Genomic DNA, 15,365 nt, shown 5'->3' on the forward strand with positions numbered 1-15,365 from the left:
CGTTTCTAAATAACACTGAAATTAACATGTGAGTGCATAGATTTCCCCCATATTTTAGATTATTTCCTTTAAATTAATGACAGAGGGCTCCCCTGGTGGCGCGGTGGTTGAGAGTCTGCCTGCCGATGCAGGGGACGCGGGTTCGTGCCACGGAGCGGCTGGGCCCGTGAGCCATGGCCACTGAGCCTGCGCGTCTGGAGCCTGTGCTCTGCAATGGGAGAGGCCACGGCAGTGAGAAGCCCGCGTACCGAAAAAAAAAAAAAAATTAATGACAGAATAAAATGATCAGGTACAAGGCATTTTTGTGGCTTCGGGAGGGTAAAATATGAGGTGAACATTGAGACCATTGTCTTCAAAGGCACAAGCTGAGCCCCCGTTCCCATCTCAGGTTCTGTGCTGGGGTATCGGAAGGGGACCCGTTTCACGAATGTGAGCGTTTTGTCGAGAGGCAGAGCTAATGATGGCTTTGCAGCCAAATACGTTTTGAGTCCTGGGTGATGCTGTTATTGACACCAGGCTCCAGTACAATGGGCTTCGCTCTCCCTCCAGCCATGTTGAAATGTGGGGCAAGAAGAACTCAGGTGCCTTGTCCTCTAAGAATGATCTACGCAGGTGCCCAGCCAAGCAGCCTTGGGCCCCTCAGTAGCAGTTCCAGAATTTCTGTACGTAAAGCGTCCGACTGAAGGGGGTGGGAACTTGCCTTGAAGGGTATTTTGATGCCATGCCCAGTGTTTTCATCTGGGCTGTGTATTTATTTGTTGGCGGCCTCGGGAGAACTGCTGATGATGGAGGGGAGCGTGTGGAAGGAGTGGGGGGCTATGGCCCCCTGCAAAGCAGTGGGTTGATCCTGCCTAGTGCAGGCGTGAGGCTGGGCACCCTGGAAAGCATATTCATCTCATTGGCCAGCAGACACCCTTATCAACCCCTCTCCAACCATCCCACAGCCGCCCAAACCTAATAAGAGCCATATATTTTATATGGTGTCTGGTCCCCCTCCAAATTCTTATTTCAGGAAGAATCGTCCAGGGAGGTGGAAACCAGGAGGAATTTGCATGGCAAATCAGTCCCCTGCGGGTACCACATTCAGGCCTCCTGCGCGGAAGAAAAGGCCTTGGGGCCAGCTTTCCGAGGCCCCTTCTTCCAGCTGGCCTCCTCCTGAGAGTGTCAGCTGAGCTCCTGCGTTTCCTCAAGGTGTCCTTGGTGACGCTCCAGAGCGTCACCAGCAGAATGCCTCCCTCTGCTCTGAGACCCGACACTCACCAGCAATTCCCAGCAATTCCCGATTGTACTAAGCCACTTTGACTTTCCTCCCCTCAATGTGAGCTTATCGAGGACAAAAACCATTCCTTATTCACCATGTCCTAGTTTGGGTTCCCCTCAAAGCAGACCCTGAAACAAGGATTCAAGGGAAAGTCCTTTACTTGGGGGCTGATCCCAGGAAATTCTTGTGGGGGGTGGGAAGTGAGTCAGGAGAGAGGCAGCAAGACAGGATGTGTAACCAAGGCAGTGACCACTGCGGGCAACTGAGGCTCGGTCCCAGGGCACCTCTGGGAGCTGGTACAGAGACCTCCTCCAAATGACCACACCTGAGCAGGAGGGTGACCAGGTGGGGAGACTTTAATCCCTGACCTTGCGGCTGCACCGCCTCCAGGCAGGGTGGGCTCCAGCAGCTGGAAAAAGCCACCCAGCAAAGAGACACAGGTGCTGGCAGCTCTGTCAGCTCCCTAGTGCACCGAAGGGGTACAGCCAGGAGGCTGCTGGCAGCCAGGGCACAGACAGCATCGGCCGTGCCTCGCCAGCACGACTCAGCATCCGCAAGGGACAGATCCTCAACGGAGCGGGTTGTTTGAACCCAGAGGGTTGGAGGTACCCCCGGAAGTCAGTTTGTGAAGGAAAGCTGTATAAAAGACGGGTTTGTTTTAACTGCGTTGACCCCGGCCAGGCAGGGGCAGGGACACCCAGCATCGGAGGGTTTCAAAGCTGCTCTCAGGCTTGCAGGACAGACACCTCACTGCCTCTCCAGCAGTGCCAGCCCAGAACAGCACCCAGAGGGGTTCAGTTCTTGGTGGGGGGGCGTCCCCTGACACCAGCAGGGACAGCAGGCTGTGTGTGGGCCGCCCCAGGGTGTGACATCACAATGCAGTCCATTCAGGATCTAGGGACTGACTTGCCCCTGTGCCCAGATATAAGCTGAGCCCCCAGGGCTGGCCTGCACTTGCGGGGCCAGGCAACCGAGACACGCCGACCTTCGGCGCCGACCTTCCAGGCACCCTTGGTGAGTACTCAGGCTTCCCGAGAGCTGTGGACACAGAGACAGCCCGTGGTGGGCGGGCTGAGCCCTTCGGGTCTCATACTCAGAACAGGATTATCCAGTCTGGGGGCCAGGACTGTACCAGGACCAGCCCAGGGCCCTTCCTGGGGAAGCCAGCTCAGGCCACCCAGGCATCCCTTTTCCAGCCCCTGCCTGTGGGGTTACTGGCTGCAGGAAGTGATATTCTAATCACCTCCAAGGCCTGCTTTGCCACCTGGCCCCACTCCCTTGGGCAAAGGTCAGCGGTGTGCTTGCTAGAGGCCCGGGGGGGGGGGGAGGTTGGCGAGGCTCTCAGATGACAGATCCCAGGGAGGTTGTAGGCCGTCCTCGGGCCCAGGACACACTCACAGCCGTGTGAGCAGGTGGAGCCTTGGTGGTGCGAGGGATGCTGAAACCACCGCCCCTCCGGAGACGCACCCCAGGACCCTTCCTCTCTGTGCACGCTGCTTCTCTGGCGGTTTTTAAATCAACTCCCATGGCCCTCAGGTGTGTCAGGACTCTTCCTCCCCTTTGGGGACAATGAGGGAAATTTGAGCTGCTGGTGGGAAGTGGGTGGATGGATCAGGACCCCAAGAGAGCAGGCAACACGGAGGAAGGCGGTGGGGGTGAGGCAGGGACGGAAGCCACCTCTCGAGAGGACGCTGGCTCTTCCCAGCCGGGCCGCCAGCAGTCGGCCAAGGGTGGTCTGCGGCCAACGAGTGGGGGGGACCCACGCAAGGGCACCAGGAGGCGGGGCCGGCCTCCCCGCAGCCCCCTTGCGCTCTCCTCCAGCCTGTCCGTCCATCAGCTTCAGGCGTCCAGACGGGCCACTCACCGTCTGTGATGGGGCACCTGCAGGTCCCCACAGCATGCCTCGCCCTCAGGGTGTTGTTCTGGGGTCCACGGTTTTGAGCAGCTCCTGGCTTTATCCGAGTGTGTCAGGCAGTAAGCGAGATGGGTGCGCAGAGAAACCTTTTACCCTGAGGCTTCACCATCACTCCTTCGTCTTCTTGGGATGGCTGACCCCTACCCCGACTCCTCACACGCGAGTCCCTGGTGTCGGTGGTCTCCAAGTCCGCTGAGAACACTGGCTCCACCCAGGTCCACTGACCGAGAAGAACAGTCTAGGGGCCAGAGATAGAGGGGCCCTGTGCCAGCCCCCATTTGGAGAGGTGGGAGGGAACACATGGGAAGCACCTACTGTGTGTCAGACCTGTTACCTATGCCATTGCTCTTAATTCCTGCCACCAGGAAGGTGAAGCTTATAGACACAGAAGCCAAGAACTGTGTTTCAAGAGGGGCATTAACCTAGAATTTATATATACTCTGTGTTCAGACTGGCTCTCCAACATGAGAGCACTCTGAAAATAGAACGAGCTGCTTTGCCAGGCAGCCAGGGTGCACCTTTGGAAGCGTCCAGGCGAGCCAGGTGCCTCCGCCAGCAGGGCTGGGACGCGACCCTTGTGATCAGTCGGGAGATGGACCAAACGATCTTTAAAGGCTGCTCTGGATCCCAGATTGCAGGATCTGGTTCTCAGCACCTTGCTAATCTTCCACGTTTGAGTCCAACTGGGTCAGGCCTCCCAGGGCGGCTGCAAACTTTGTCAGGAGGGGAGAGCTGAAGGAACCACAGAGATAAGCTCTGTGGACCTGCGAGGCTCCAGGTAGGAAACAGGGGTCCAGGCTGGAAAAGGGTGTGGTCCAAGGCCACAGCCAATCGGCAGAATGAATGTTTGTTGAATGAATGAATGAAGGAGTGACAGCGCCGGGGTTGGAACCAGCCTGGATGTGAATCAGACATCCCTTCACCCATCTCTCCTCCTTTCCTAAGACTCTTCCCGATCAAAGTATGCTTCGGCTAACACATACTGAGCACCCGCTGTACGCCAAGTGTTCGTAGAGATTATTTCATGCCGTCCTCCCCTAACCCATCAGGTGGGTGTCCTCGCCCCCACTTCTCAGATGAGGGTGATCAGGTACCTGCCCCAGAGGTTGGTGAACTTGCAGAAGTGTCACAAACGCTAAACAACAACGCGGTCCCGCTAACTCCAGGAAGGGCATGCGTCTCCACCATCGGCCTCCCGGCTTGAGCAAGGAAGCACTGCTCTTCCTCACCTTCCTAACACAAACTACCCATGACTTCACTGGTCCCTCAGGGGCTGTCGTAGCACCCCCCCCCAGACCTTGGCCTGGCTGACATCGGGCTCCCCGTGGACCCTCCTGGTTCTCTGCCTGCGCGTCTCGCTCTGACAGGACACCGACAGATGTTATGTGCCAAGGAAGAAAATATGCTAATCGAAATCAGCTTCAGCTAATTGTAGCAATTTCCCTTCTGCGAGTTGCCCTGAAATAGTAGCCACGCTCTGTTCTTTTTCACATCAGGGAGCCCCAAATTGGCAGCTTAAATGAGGTTGCAAAGAAGGCAACTAAACAGCCTCTTTGCTGCCAGTTACTGTGAATGAGGCCTTGAACATGGTCTCTGGGCAAGACCCCAGCTCCGCTCTCTGTGCACTTGGCATCTCGCTGGGGATTATAGGGACCCGCTCTTGGGCTGGAAAAGCCTCACTGAATCCTGGGGAAAACCAGAACCTCAAGGGATGTAATGAAGTACCAAGCCCAAGAGCACAGTCTGACCTTGAACCCGGGCTTACTTCTGATTTGTTCTATAGCCAGCGCCAGCCAACAGGACTTTCTGCATTGACAGAAACGTTCCCTTCGGTGCTGCCCCATATGGTAGCCACGAGCTACGTGTGGCTGTTGAGCTCTTGAAATGTGGCTCGTGGGACTGAGAAACTGAGAAAGCATTTTCAATTGTACTTAACCTTCATGTAAGTTTAAGTTTAAAGTAAGATAAACTTGTGTGGCCAGTGGCCGCTGAACGGGACGGTGGCTCTGTAGCCCTGCCAACTTCTGTGACTTCATCCCCATCCCACAGACCCGCCGCCTGTGCCTCAAGTAGGCAAACGTGTCCCCCGTCCCTTGGCTGCACCCCCTTTCCTCTGGCTCAACATCAGGACCTCAGGTCAACTGTGTCTCCTCCGAGGGACCTTCCCCACCCCCACTCCAAATCGGTCCTTATCCCTCTGAAGTCATCGTGTGTCTTAGTTCAGGCTGCCGTAACTAAATACCATCGACTGGGTGCCTTCTAAACAACACAAGTGTATTGCTCCCCGTTCTGGAGGCTGGACGTCTGAGACCAGGGTGCCGGCAGGGTCGGGTGGCAGATGGCCACTTTTCCACCGATCCTCGCGTGGTGGAAAGAGAGGGAGAGAGCTCTCTGGAGTCCCCTTGATGTGGGTACTCACACCATTCACAAAGGCTCCACCCTAATCACCCCTCAAAGGCTCCACCTCCTAACACCATCACCCCAGGGGTTAGGATTTCCACCTGTGAATCTGGGGGGACACAAACATCCAGGCCACTGCATTGTGGCTGCGTGGTCTCCCGTCTATTGCTGTCTGCCTGGACAAGAACATCAGTCCTGCGAGAGCAGGGGTGCTGTCTATGCTTGCACCTCCACTCGTGCCTGGAACATCATTTGGAACAGCGCCTGGCAGGTGGCAAGTGCTCAGCACAGGGTCTGGAGCGAGTAAACACCCTGCAGATGGGCCGGTAGCCATTCCTCAGCTAAATAACAAAATGACTCCAAACTTAGTGGCTTCAAACACCAATGATGAGTTATTTCTCCTGATTCTGTGGGTGAGATACTTGGGCAGGGCTCAGCTCCCTGTGATATCAGCGAGGGTCACGTGCTCAGCTGCATTCATCCGGGGGCTGCGCTGGATGAGGCGGCCCGAGAAGGAAGGCCCTCCTCACTCGTCCGGAGCTCACAGGTCCTCAGGCGGCATCCCCGCAGGGTTAGCCTAGGGTCGGACTTGTTATATGGCAGCTGGCTTCTGCGGGAAGAAGCAGAGCCTCCAGGCCACTTGAGGGCCAAGCAGGGCACGGAAGCACCACTTCCAGCACACTCCTGGGCCCAAGCAAGTCAGGGGGCAGCCCAGACAAAAGAAAAGGGGAGGGGAAACTGTCCACCGCTGATGGCCGAGGCAGCAGTACACGCAAGGAGGACCAGCTGATGTGGCCACAGTCACCACAAGGTGTTTCTCAGGCTGGAATATGCACCAGACCACCTGGGGTCTTGTTAAAATGCAGATCCTGGGACTTCCCTCATGGTCCAGTGGCGGTCCCTACGCTCCCAACGCAGGGGGCACAGGTTCAATCCCTGGTCGGGGAACTAAGATCCCACATGCCACACCACGTGGCCAAAAAAAAAAAAAAAAGTGCAGATCCTGATCCAGTGTGGGATGTGGCCTGAGCCTCCACACTCCAAACAAGCTCCCAGGAGACACCAAGGCTGCGGGTCCCCACCTACACGTGCTGGTGCAAGGCTCTCTTAGAGCACAGTCCATCAGCACTGGCCCTCTGTTTAGGTTCAGCCTCACAGAGCCCCAAATAACACCACAACCGCATCACTCCACTGGGTTGAGCCTTGTGCCCTATTGCTGGGGTCCGTGTGATCTGTCCCTTCTCCTGGCACCCGGGCTTGCACCCACACTGTCATGGGGAGCCATCCCACTCCACGTCCTGAACAACCCCCTGCACTTCACCCTTCCTCCTCCCATTTAACATTTGATGCTGCCCATGCCCCTGGCAAAACTGGTTGGGGCTCTTTCAGTTACAGGATTAGAACCAAACTCAAACTAGTTTAAGGGAAAAGGATTGATGGGAGCGTGCAAGGACTTCAGGAATGGCTGGATCCAGGGCCTCAGTGATTCCAGAAAAGTATTTGTCACCATCCTCAGCTCTGCTTTCTCCTGGGGTCTTGCTGGCAGACTCTCCAGGGTGAGGAAGAGACGCCCCTCTGCTTTGCACTTTCCAGCAAATGTGCCAGAGTTCTCTCTGGTTGGCCTCATGGGGTCCCCTGCCCACAGTAAAGCAATCGCTGTGGCCAGGAGGATGTCTTACCTCACGGCTAAGCCTGGGTTCTGTGTAGGCCCTGGGAGCCAGGTGGTGAGGCCAGCCCCCCTGAGTCACATGGAACGAGGGCAGGAAATGTGGGATTCTCCATGGAAAACTGGACAGGAGGAAGAATTGCTGAGAAGTCAGGAAACTAGCATGATCGACATGAGACAGGTGCTCTATTATGGTGGGGGAAGCAGAGGGCAGGGGCCCTATCAGTTCCAGGGGGCTACCTGGGCCTCCTGTCTCCCAGCACAGACTCAGAGGGACTGATGAGCTAAAGAAGAACTTTAGCACCAGAGGAGACCTGAAAATTAGTCAAGGCATGTTCCACAGAACCCTGGCCCAGTGATGTGAACTGATGTTATTTCAAAGGCCATGTGGTCCAGGAAGGTCAGGAGATAGTGGGTTAGACCACATCAGCAGTTCCCTCTCTGCGCAGGACTTGTCAGGGCCTTGAATAAGCTGGCGGACACTGTGAATTGACAGGAATTGGGGGGAAAATTAGAGGCTATTGTTCTGTTGAGTGCACTTTGGGAAATTATTAACCTAACTCCACCCCACTCATTTTATGGACAAAGCAACCAAGAAAGGGAAGTGACTTTGACAAGTTCATGGAGCTCTTTAGTTTCAGGCTGAGTCCCACCTGCTGCTACGGTGACCTATCTGACACTGCATAGAAGCATCACCTTGTGCCTCAGGGGGCCCTGTCCCAGCCCTGGTGGTTTTCCTTCCTCTGGAGGGTGTTCTCTCTTCTCTTAGACATTCCCGCACAAAGGCCCTGTGAGGGGCTGCCGGCGCCCAGAGGGCTGCCCAGACCTGAAGGGACTACGGAAAGTGCAGGAAGCGCGTGGGTCTGCACTTAGGAAATCGCGGCCTCCTGACGGGCAAGGTGCCCGCATTGCGAGGTTGAAGAGGCTCGATGCCTGCAGAGACATGGAAGAGTCAGCAACAGCCAGGGGTGCCAAGCCCATCAGGCAGGAGGGGCCAGAAGGAAGGTCGTGTTCCTGGAACCAAGCATGCACTCTAAATCCAGACAGAGGTTGTGCGTCAGGGCCGCAGAGAGCTGACGTGCGTGACGGCTATAACAATATCGTGTTTGAGGACCTGGTCTGGGCACTTCTCAGCCACTCCAGGACCCACATTTATAAAGAGAAAGCAGCTGTTGGTTAGTCGGTGGGACTCACAAGTATTAGCTACACACAGAGGATTCAGGCTCTTCTCCTTGCTGAGGTAACCATCTTGGCTCTGTTATTAAACTCTCTAAGCCTCAGTTTCTTCATCTGTTAAATAGAGCTAAAACGCATTCCTGCCTCATGGCTCTGTTAGGAGGATTAAATAAGCCTGTAGCAAGGGCTCCTGAAGTGGCAGCAGGAATGGAGAGGTGGCATCAGGGCCAGGTTCCCGGCTGCTAAGGAGCCTCTGCACGGCTCCCTCCAGCCCCTAAACTGCCACTCAGAGAGAAGCAGCATCTGCAAGCAGACAGCGGTGGCTCGGAGCCCAGAGAGGTGCAAAGGGCTTCTCCATACGAGGCAGGAGGTGTGTGGCATATGTGTCCCTGGTCAGTTCGAGGTGACTCTATCCAAAGGCCAGGCGGAGAAGCAGATGTCGTGAGCAGAGTTGGGTGTGTGTACCTAAGCCCTGAGAGCAGAGCCAACGCCAAGCGTGGCTTGGTGGACTTCGGCCATCAGCACTCAAGGCCACCCAGAGGGAAGGGACTGGAGTCCACACCTTGGCATTTTGCACACACAGGAAGTCAAGCCTTCACCAGCAGATACTTTGACAGTTGAAAGTCCCAGTGCGGACTGAAGGGGAGATGCTGGGACTGTCTGGCCACTGAGTGGGGGATGGGAGCAGAGGCGGGAACGGTGGTTACCTGCTTGTAGATACGCTTTGTGGGGAAGGTCAAACCACGTCCCCAGGAAACTGTGTCCGAGGTTGAAGATGAGAACCACTCTCGTAAGAGTTGATAGTGGCAGCAGAGGTTCCTAATCTGGGGCGCTGGTCCACAACCCCCGAAAACAGATGTCAAATTTTATTTATATGTGCAGGTGGGACGTTCTTCTGGAAGGAGAGTCTATAGCAAGAGAGGCAAACTGGTGGCGTGGCTTGGTTTTGTTGGGTCCACACTGTGTTTCAGGTATTTGAATTTTTGCCCAACATTTAAAAATTGGGAACTTCCATATAAAAATCAAAACTTTTGCATGGCTTCCCTGGTGGTGCAGTGGTTAAGACTCTGCGCTCCCAATGCAGGAGAGCCCAGGTTCGATCCCTGGTCAAGGAACTAGATCCCACACGCACACCGCAACTAAGAGTTCGCATGCCACAACTAAGGAGCACATGTGCCACAACTAAGGAGCTGGTGAGCTGCAACTAAGGAGCCCACCTGCTGCAACTAACACCTGGCACAACCAAATGAATAAATTAATTTTTTAAAAAAGTTAAAAAAATAAAAATAAAAAATGTTGGTGGCTCTCGAAATAACTCACAAGATCTGGCCACCTGGGACCCACACCCCTGAGAGGGGCTACCTCATTAAGGTGGGGTGTGGGGACCCAGACGGCCACATCTGCACCACCTGTGGCCTCCTTGATGAATCCCAAATGCTAGTCCACACTAACCATTGCCCTTACACTGTTTTTCCTCACGGATTTATTTTGTTCACTTGCCTGGATCCTCTGGCTTTTGCATATGTAACCCCTAATCTGAACTTTGAACAGAGGCTCAAAATGGTGTGTTTTCAACAAAGGCCACTGAAACTGAGATCCCTTCCATCCTAAACTCTTCCCTGACAATCCAGGGTGGAGACTGGTGCTTAGTAGGGGCAGATCGCAGCCCTGCCAACACCAGGGAATGCAGAATCTCTTCCCTGGAAGGAATGTAGTTATGCTCTGGGTCCAGGAGCGTGTTTACAAATGGGCAGGCTTATCTCGTTGATGGCTACAGAACACCCAAAGGTCTCCAGAAATAGCTGAAACTCCTTTGTATACTCTCTGCAAGGGTCCTCTTTACAAAACAATAGTTTGTGTTCTGCTTAGATGATAATGTAATGAGTGAAACCAATGGCAATCTTTGGGGAAAACTTTCTTTATGGTCTCGAGAACCTGGCTTTTGAAAGCGGACAAATCAGAAAGAGAACAGAACTCTGGGTGAGACTTCCTCTCTGAAGCTAGAGCTAACAAGACTCTGAGTCTTAAGTAGGACTTTGCATTTGGGAAGATGGGGCAAGTCACTCAGAGCTGCTTTCTGAGCTGAGACTCACAGGTGCATAGGTGCCTACTCTCACAACCCTTGGAAGGTACTGGACCTGCTGCGCTGAGGACCCAGACAAGGGCAGGCACACAAGTGTGAGAGCAAAGGGATAAAGGAAAGTGGAGTCGTGGACTAGAACTTGGACTAGAATCTTGGAATCTTGCCAAAGAGCAAGTAGAAGACACATACATATGGGCCTTGCATGTCTTAGAATGGACTGAATATATGGCTTAAAATGTGGCACGATGGCAGGTTTCCTCCTGTACAATGGCCGCCAGCTGCAGCCCTTGCTCATATCTGCACCAGAGCAGAGGAATTCAGTCCAGAGCTGGAAGGAGAGAACGTGATTGTCCAGAAATCCAGCAGAAGACTTTCTTGATGACTCAGTGTTTGGGAACCAGATGTTAGTCTGAGCACAGTCAGGTTTGAGGCCTGGTGATGCCCCAGGCCAGTTAATGTGTCATATCTGTAAAGGGGACCATCGTAGACCCCGCTCCCTCGCACTGCCGGGGAGATTAAATGCGATGATACACAAGAAGAGCTTCCCATGACCCTGGAAGCCAGACCAGCACTAACTGCTCTCTCGGGCTGGATTTCCCAGTCACCGACCCTGAGAAACTGATTTGAGCGCAAGAAGTAATTTGCGAGGGGATCCGGGTCACACCAGGGGGCGGGGGGAAGGGAGGCAGAGAAGGGACGGCGGTGCGGTGCTCAGAGCAGGTCGACGCCTGGGGCCATCCACCTGCGGGTCCCCACCCGAGCTGTGCGGGGACTGGGTGTTTATCCACCTGCAGGTCCCTGCGGGAGGGGGAACTGCAAGCCCCGCCCCGAGGGGACGTGGGCGGGGCAGGGACAGCCTCTGAGAAAACAGCCCTCATTGTTCTGATTCTTCGAATTCCGACCTGGGAGAGGCAGGAGCCACGCAGACCTCAGCTCACATCCATCCCTGCCCTTTAATGGCTGCGTGACCCTCTCTGCCTCTCCGGGCCTCGGTTTCCCCATCACTCAGAATGAGAACAATTCCCCACTGTTGCCCAGTTAATTCTGAGAATTAAGTGTGACCACAGCCACGGACAGGGAGAGGCGGTCGGTGCCCTGCAAACGTGAGGCCCTTGATTGCTTTTCCCTCACTTCCCCGCAGTGGACGTTCTGTTCTCGCCCCAGGGTGAGCCCAGCCGGCAAAGACGTCCGTCCAGAGGAGCAGGACACGCTGAATCCAAACTAGTGTTTGCCTCCGAGGCGACTTGTGAGTGATGCGCTGTTCTACAGCAATTATCTCCCGGGCTGTGTATTATCAGGCTGTTTCCCCTCTCTATCTCCGTGGGTCTCTCTGGCTTTCATATCCAGAGAGGGAGGCAGCGGGGCTGGCCTGAAAGGGGCCAAGCCAGGAGAGAAATCTCAACAGGAAGAATTTCTGGCCCTGCAGCTCACCGGGCAGCCCAGGGTCCAGAGTGTGGGCGCACCTAGGGGCTTCTGCTGAGTCAGAGGTGGGGAGAGAGCTGCCGGGAGAAATGCAGGATGCCCAGCAGAAATTGAATTTCAGATAAACTACAAATAACTTCTTTAGAATAAGTATGCCTTGTGAAATACTTGGGTCAGACTTACATTAACAAGTTATTTGTTTATCTGAAATACAAATCTAACTGGGCATCTTGTATTTTTATTTCCTTAACCTGGCCACCCTAGTCTGGAAGAACAAACCCTCACAGGAGGTTTGGGTTAGAAATCAGCCCAGCGACCATCCAGCCGGCCCTGCAGGCCAAGAGGCGCGGAGAAGGGTCACCCGACCCCGGACTGGGCCTCCGGGGGCTTCACCCCAGGGCCTGTAACCCACCCCCTCAATTGAATCGCTGTCACCGTAAAGCATCGTTAACGGTGCAGTGGAGTCGGTCACAAATGCACTTGCGCTGCACCCACGTGAGAAAAGAAAATGCACTTCTTTGTTCTTACACAGTGGGGTCCAGGCAAACATAGGCTAGCGGGTCAGTTCCTGGAAGCAGACCTGAGACCAAGATGCAGGTGCACGTGGCCCAGAGAGGGGGAGGGGAGCAGGAGGGGGAGGAGCGAGCAAAGCTGTTGCCGCTGGGGGCCCCTCCCGCTGGATCTCACAGGAGCCTGGGAACAGCAATGGTGCCAGAAGGCGGGTCCCGCCCCAGATGAGGGGACCGGACTTTGTACTCAGTGTCAGGGTCACAGGCGTCTCCAGGGATGGCCGCTTCTATTGCAGGGCCGGGAGAGCCGCTGCTGAGTGTGGGAGTGTGGGTGGCCACACTTTTAGCAGCTGGGCCATAGGTGCTCCGGCTGGTCCAGGGGATCTGGGCGTGCGCCAACCGCACCTAGTACTCGCTCTGTCTTCAGTTTCACGCTGTGTCCTTTCAGTGTGAGCAGTCAGCTATCCAGGCCGATTTAAAGAGTGTCTTTTGGGAGATGGTCTCCTTAGCAACTGCTCTCCCCCTCCCCAGCCTCCCTAAGGAGTTCTGTGGCTGTGGGTCTGGTCAGCGATGCTTATGCGTCTTTAAGGAGGGGGGCTGCAGGGCTTTGAGAACTCGTGGTGTCTGCAGGATGATGGCCTGACCCCTGAGGCAGTGGCTGCTCTGGGGGTCATCAGCCCCTTCTGGTCTTGTAGGGATATTTTGGCACCCGGTGCTGGAGTCTATAGCTCGGCCATTGCCCTGGTTGTAAGGTCCCCCTTCCCGGGACCGCTTCATCCAGATGCCAGACTCTGGCTCATCCATCAGCCCTCAGAGCATCTTCTGTTTTGTTTTTTTTGTTTGTTTGTTTGTTTTTGTGTGTGTGTATGTGTGGTACGCGGGCCTCTCACTGTTGTGGCCTCTCCCGTTGCGGAGCACAGGCTCCGGACGCGCAGGCTCAGCGGCCATGGCTCACGGGCCCAGCCGCTCCGCGGCATGTGGGATCTTCCCAGACCGGGGCACGAACCCATGTCCCCTGCATCGTCAGGCAGACTCTCAACCACCGCGCCACCAGGGAAGCCCGCCTCAGAGCATCTTCTATTGGGTGCTCAGGCTCATGTATCCAGCAGTTGCTCACGGCCACTGCACGACTGACCCAAACACCTTGGAAGCAGCCTGTTCTTGTCATCTCTTGATAAGCCCAGTGAAGCAGGCCACTGGGTCGTCTCATGCCCCATTCCCAGGGCCTGGCCAGGGTGCCAGAACTTTCCCTCTGGAATCTTACGTGTCTGCCCACTACGGGATTTTTATCCCAGAGAGGGAGCTCCCTGCCCCTATTGCCTGCTTCACAAACAACCTGTTCTCTCTTGTGGGTAATGCGGTGAGCTTTCTCCTTCCTCTTTCTAGAATCTGCTGGCAGAAAAGGTAGATTCTCCTTCTTTCTTTCTTCTGGGGAAGCTCCTTCTCCTTATCTCTGGGACTATAATGGCAGAGAGAGGAGGAATCTAAAGGTCTACCCAAAAGGGGGTATAAATCAAGAGGTTAACAAAATCGATCTGTTATAGCACACCCATGTTCATAGCAGAATTATCCACAATAGCTAAAAGGTGGAAGTAACCCAAATGTCCATCGATGGGTGAATAATGATAAAATGTGGTCTGTGCGTAAAATGGGATATTATTATTCAGCCTTAAAATTCGAACACATGATGCAATCTAGATTAACCTTAAGGACAGTAGGCTAAGTGAAATAAGCCAGTCACAAATAGACAAATACTGTACGATTCCACTTATATGAGGTCCCTAGAGGAGTCACATTTGTAGAGACAGAAAGTAGCATGGTGGTTGCCAGGGGCCAGGGGAGCTGTTGTTTAATTCCAGTATGAAAAAGTTCTGGGAATGGGTCACACAACAATGTGAATATACTTAACACTACTGACCTGTACACTTTTAAAATGGCTAAGATGGTAAATTTTACATTACGTATATTTTTACCACAATTGAAAATAAAAAGTGAGGGAAAAAATATCTGTTACAAAAGCAGATGTCCATGGAGGGTATCTAATACACTCATCCGTTCCTTAGGTGACGTATTTTATTAGATCAGCCCTGGATCCTTTGCAGAGAACAGGGCCCCAAAGAAGAGGAAATACTTTCATGAAAGAAAAATGCAGCCAGGAACAGTCCCAGCTAGAACCACCACCCAGACAAAGGCTATCCAGCAGAGACAGGATTTTAGAGACAGGGCAATTATATTTAGGGAAAGGGGGTTAGGAGACTGAGAATCATGAGACAGGAGAGGTGACAGCTGGAGAAGCTGTGGCTTCTTCAGGGGACCGTTGCAGGTGGTCTCAGCTGCAGGCTGCGATCTTAGCTCAGGTCTATAAAGCCTTACTCAGAACCGCTGGGGCCACAAGTTTTGGGGGACTCAGATTTTTTTGGATTTTAGAAAAGCAATGTGGTACCTATTCTGTGCATCCGAGACCATTCCCAGCAGAGTCTGGCTCGGCACCCTGTAAACAAAGCCATTAATATGCCTGTGGTAAAATGTATAAATATTCACACTAAGTGGGATAATAAAGACTATAAATAGCCTCATGTCAGTTCAGACCAGGTTTTGCTGCCAAAGAAGTTTAAAAAAAAAAAATCTTCTGGTTTCCAGAGCTTTTTGGATTTTGGATTTGAAAACGGCAAAATAGGGATTGGGGATGTGTGTGAAGTCTCCACCATCTACAGACTATAAATTAACAAAGACACATGATGTTGGGAGGGACCAGAATGATGAGATCCAGTGAACCCAACGTTCTGATTTTATAAATATGAAACAAAAGCTTCTCGCCCAAGGTCACACTCCTGGTCGTGGGCCGAGCTGGGATCAGACTCAGGTCTCCTACGCCCACACCCAGCACACCCAGTGGGGTCTAGCTGAGGCCTTCACACCCAGATTGCGCTTTG

General features: G+C 53.9%; 1 protein-coding gene across 1 annotated transcript in view; it reads left to right on the top strand.

The window, feature by feature from the left end:
• The first annotated feature begins 2,214 nt into the window (after positions 1-2,214).
• The window catches only part of BANF2 (BANF family member 2), a 34,595-nt gene continuing 21,444 nt past the window's right edge, over positions 2,215-15,365 (top strand). The window contains exon 1 of the mRNA XM_059039130.2: positions 2,215-2,275. The gene's annotated coding sequence lies outside the window, so the exon portion shown is untranslated. The remainder of the gene's footprint in view (positions 2,276-15,365) is intronic.

Source organism: Kogia breviceps, chromosome 14 (assembly GCF_026419965.1).
Source record: "Kogia breviceps isolate mKogBre1 chromosome 14, mKogBre1 haplotype 1, whole genome shotgun sequence".
In the NCBI taxonomy this organism is placed as follows: Eukaryota; Metazoa; Chordata; class Mammalia; order Artiodactyla; family Physeteridae; genus Kogia; species Kogia breviceps.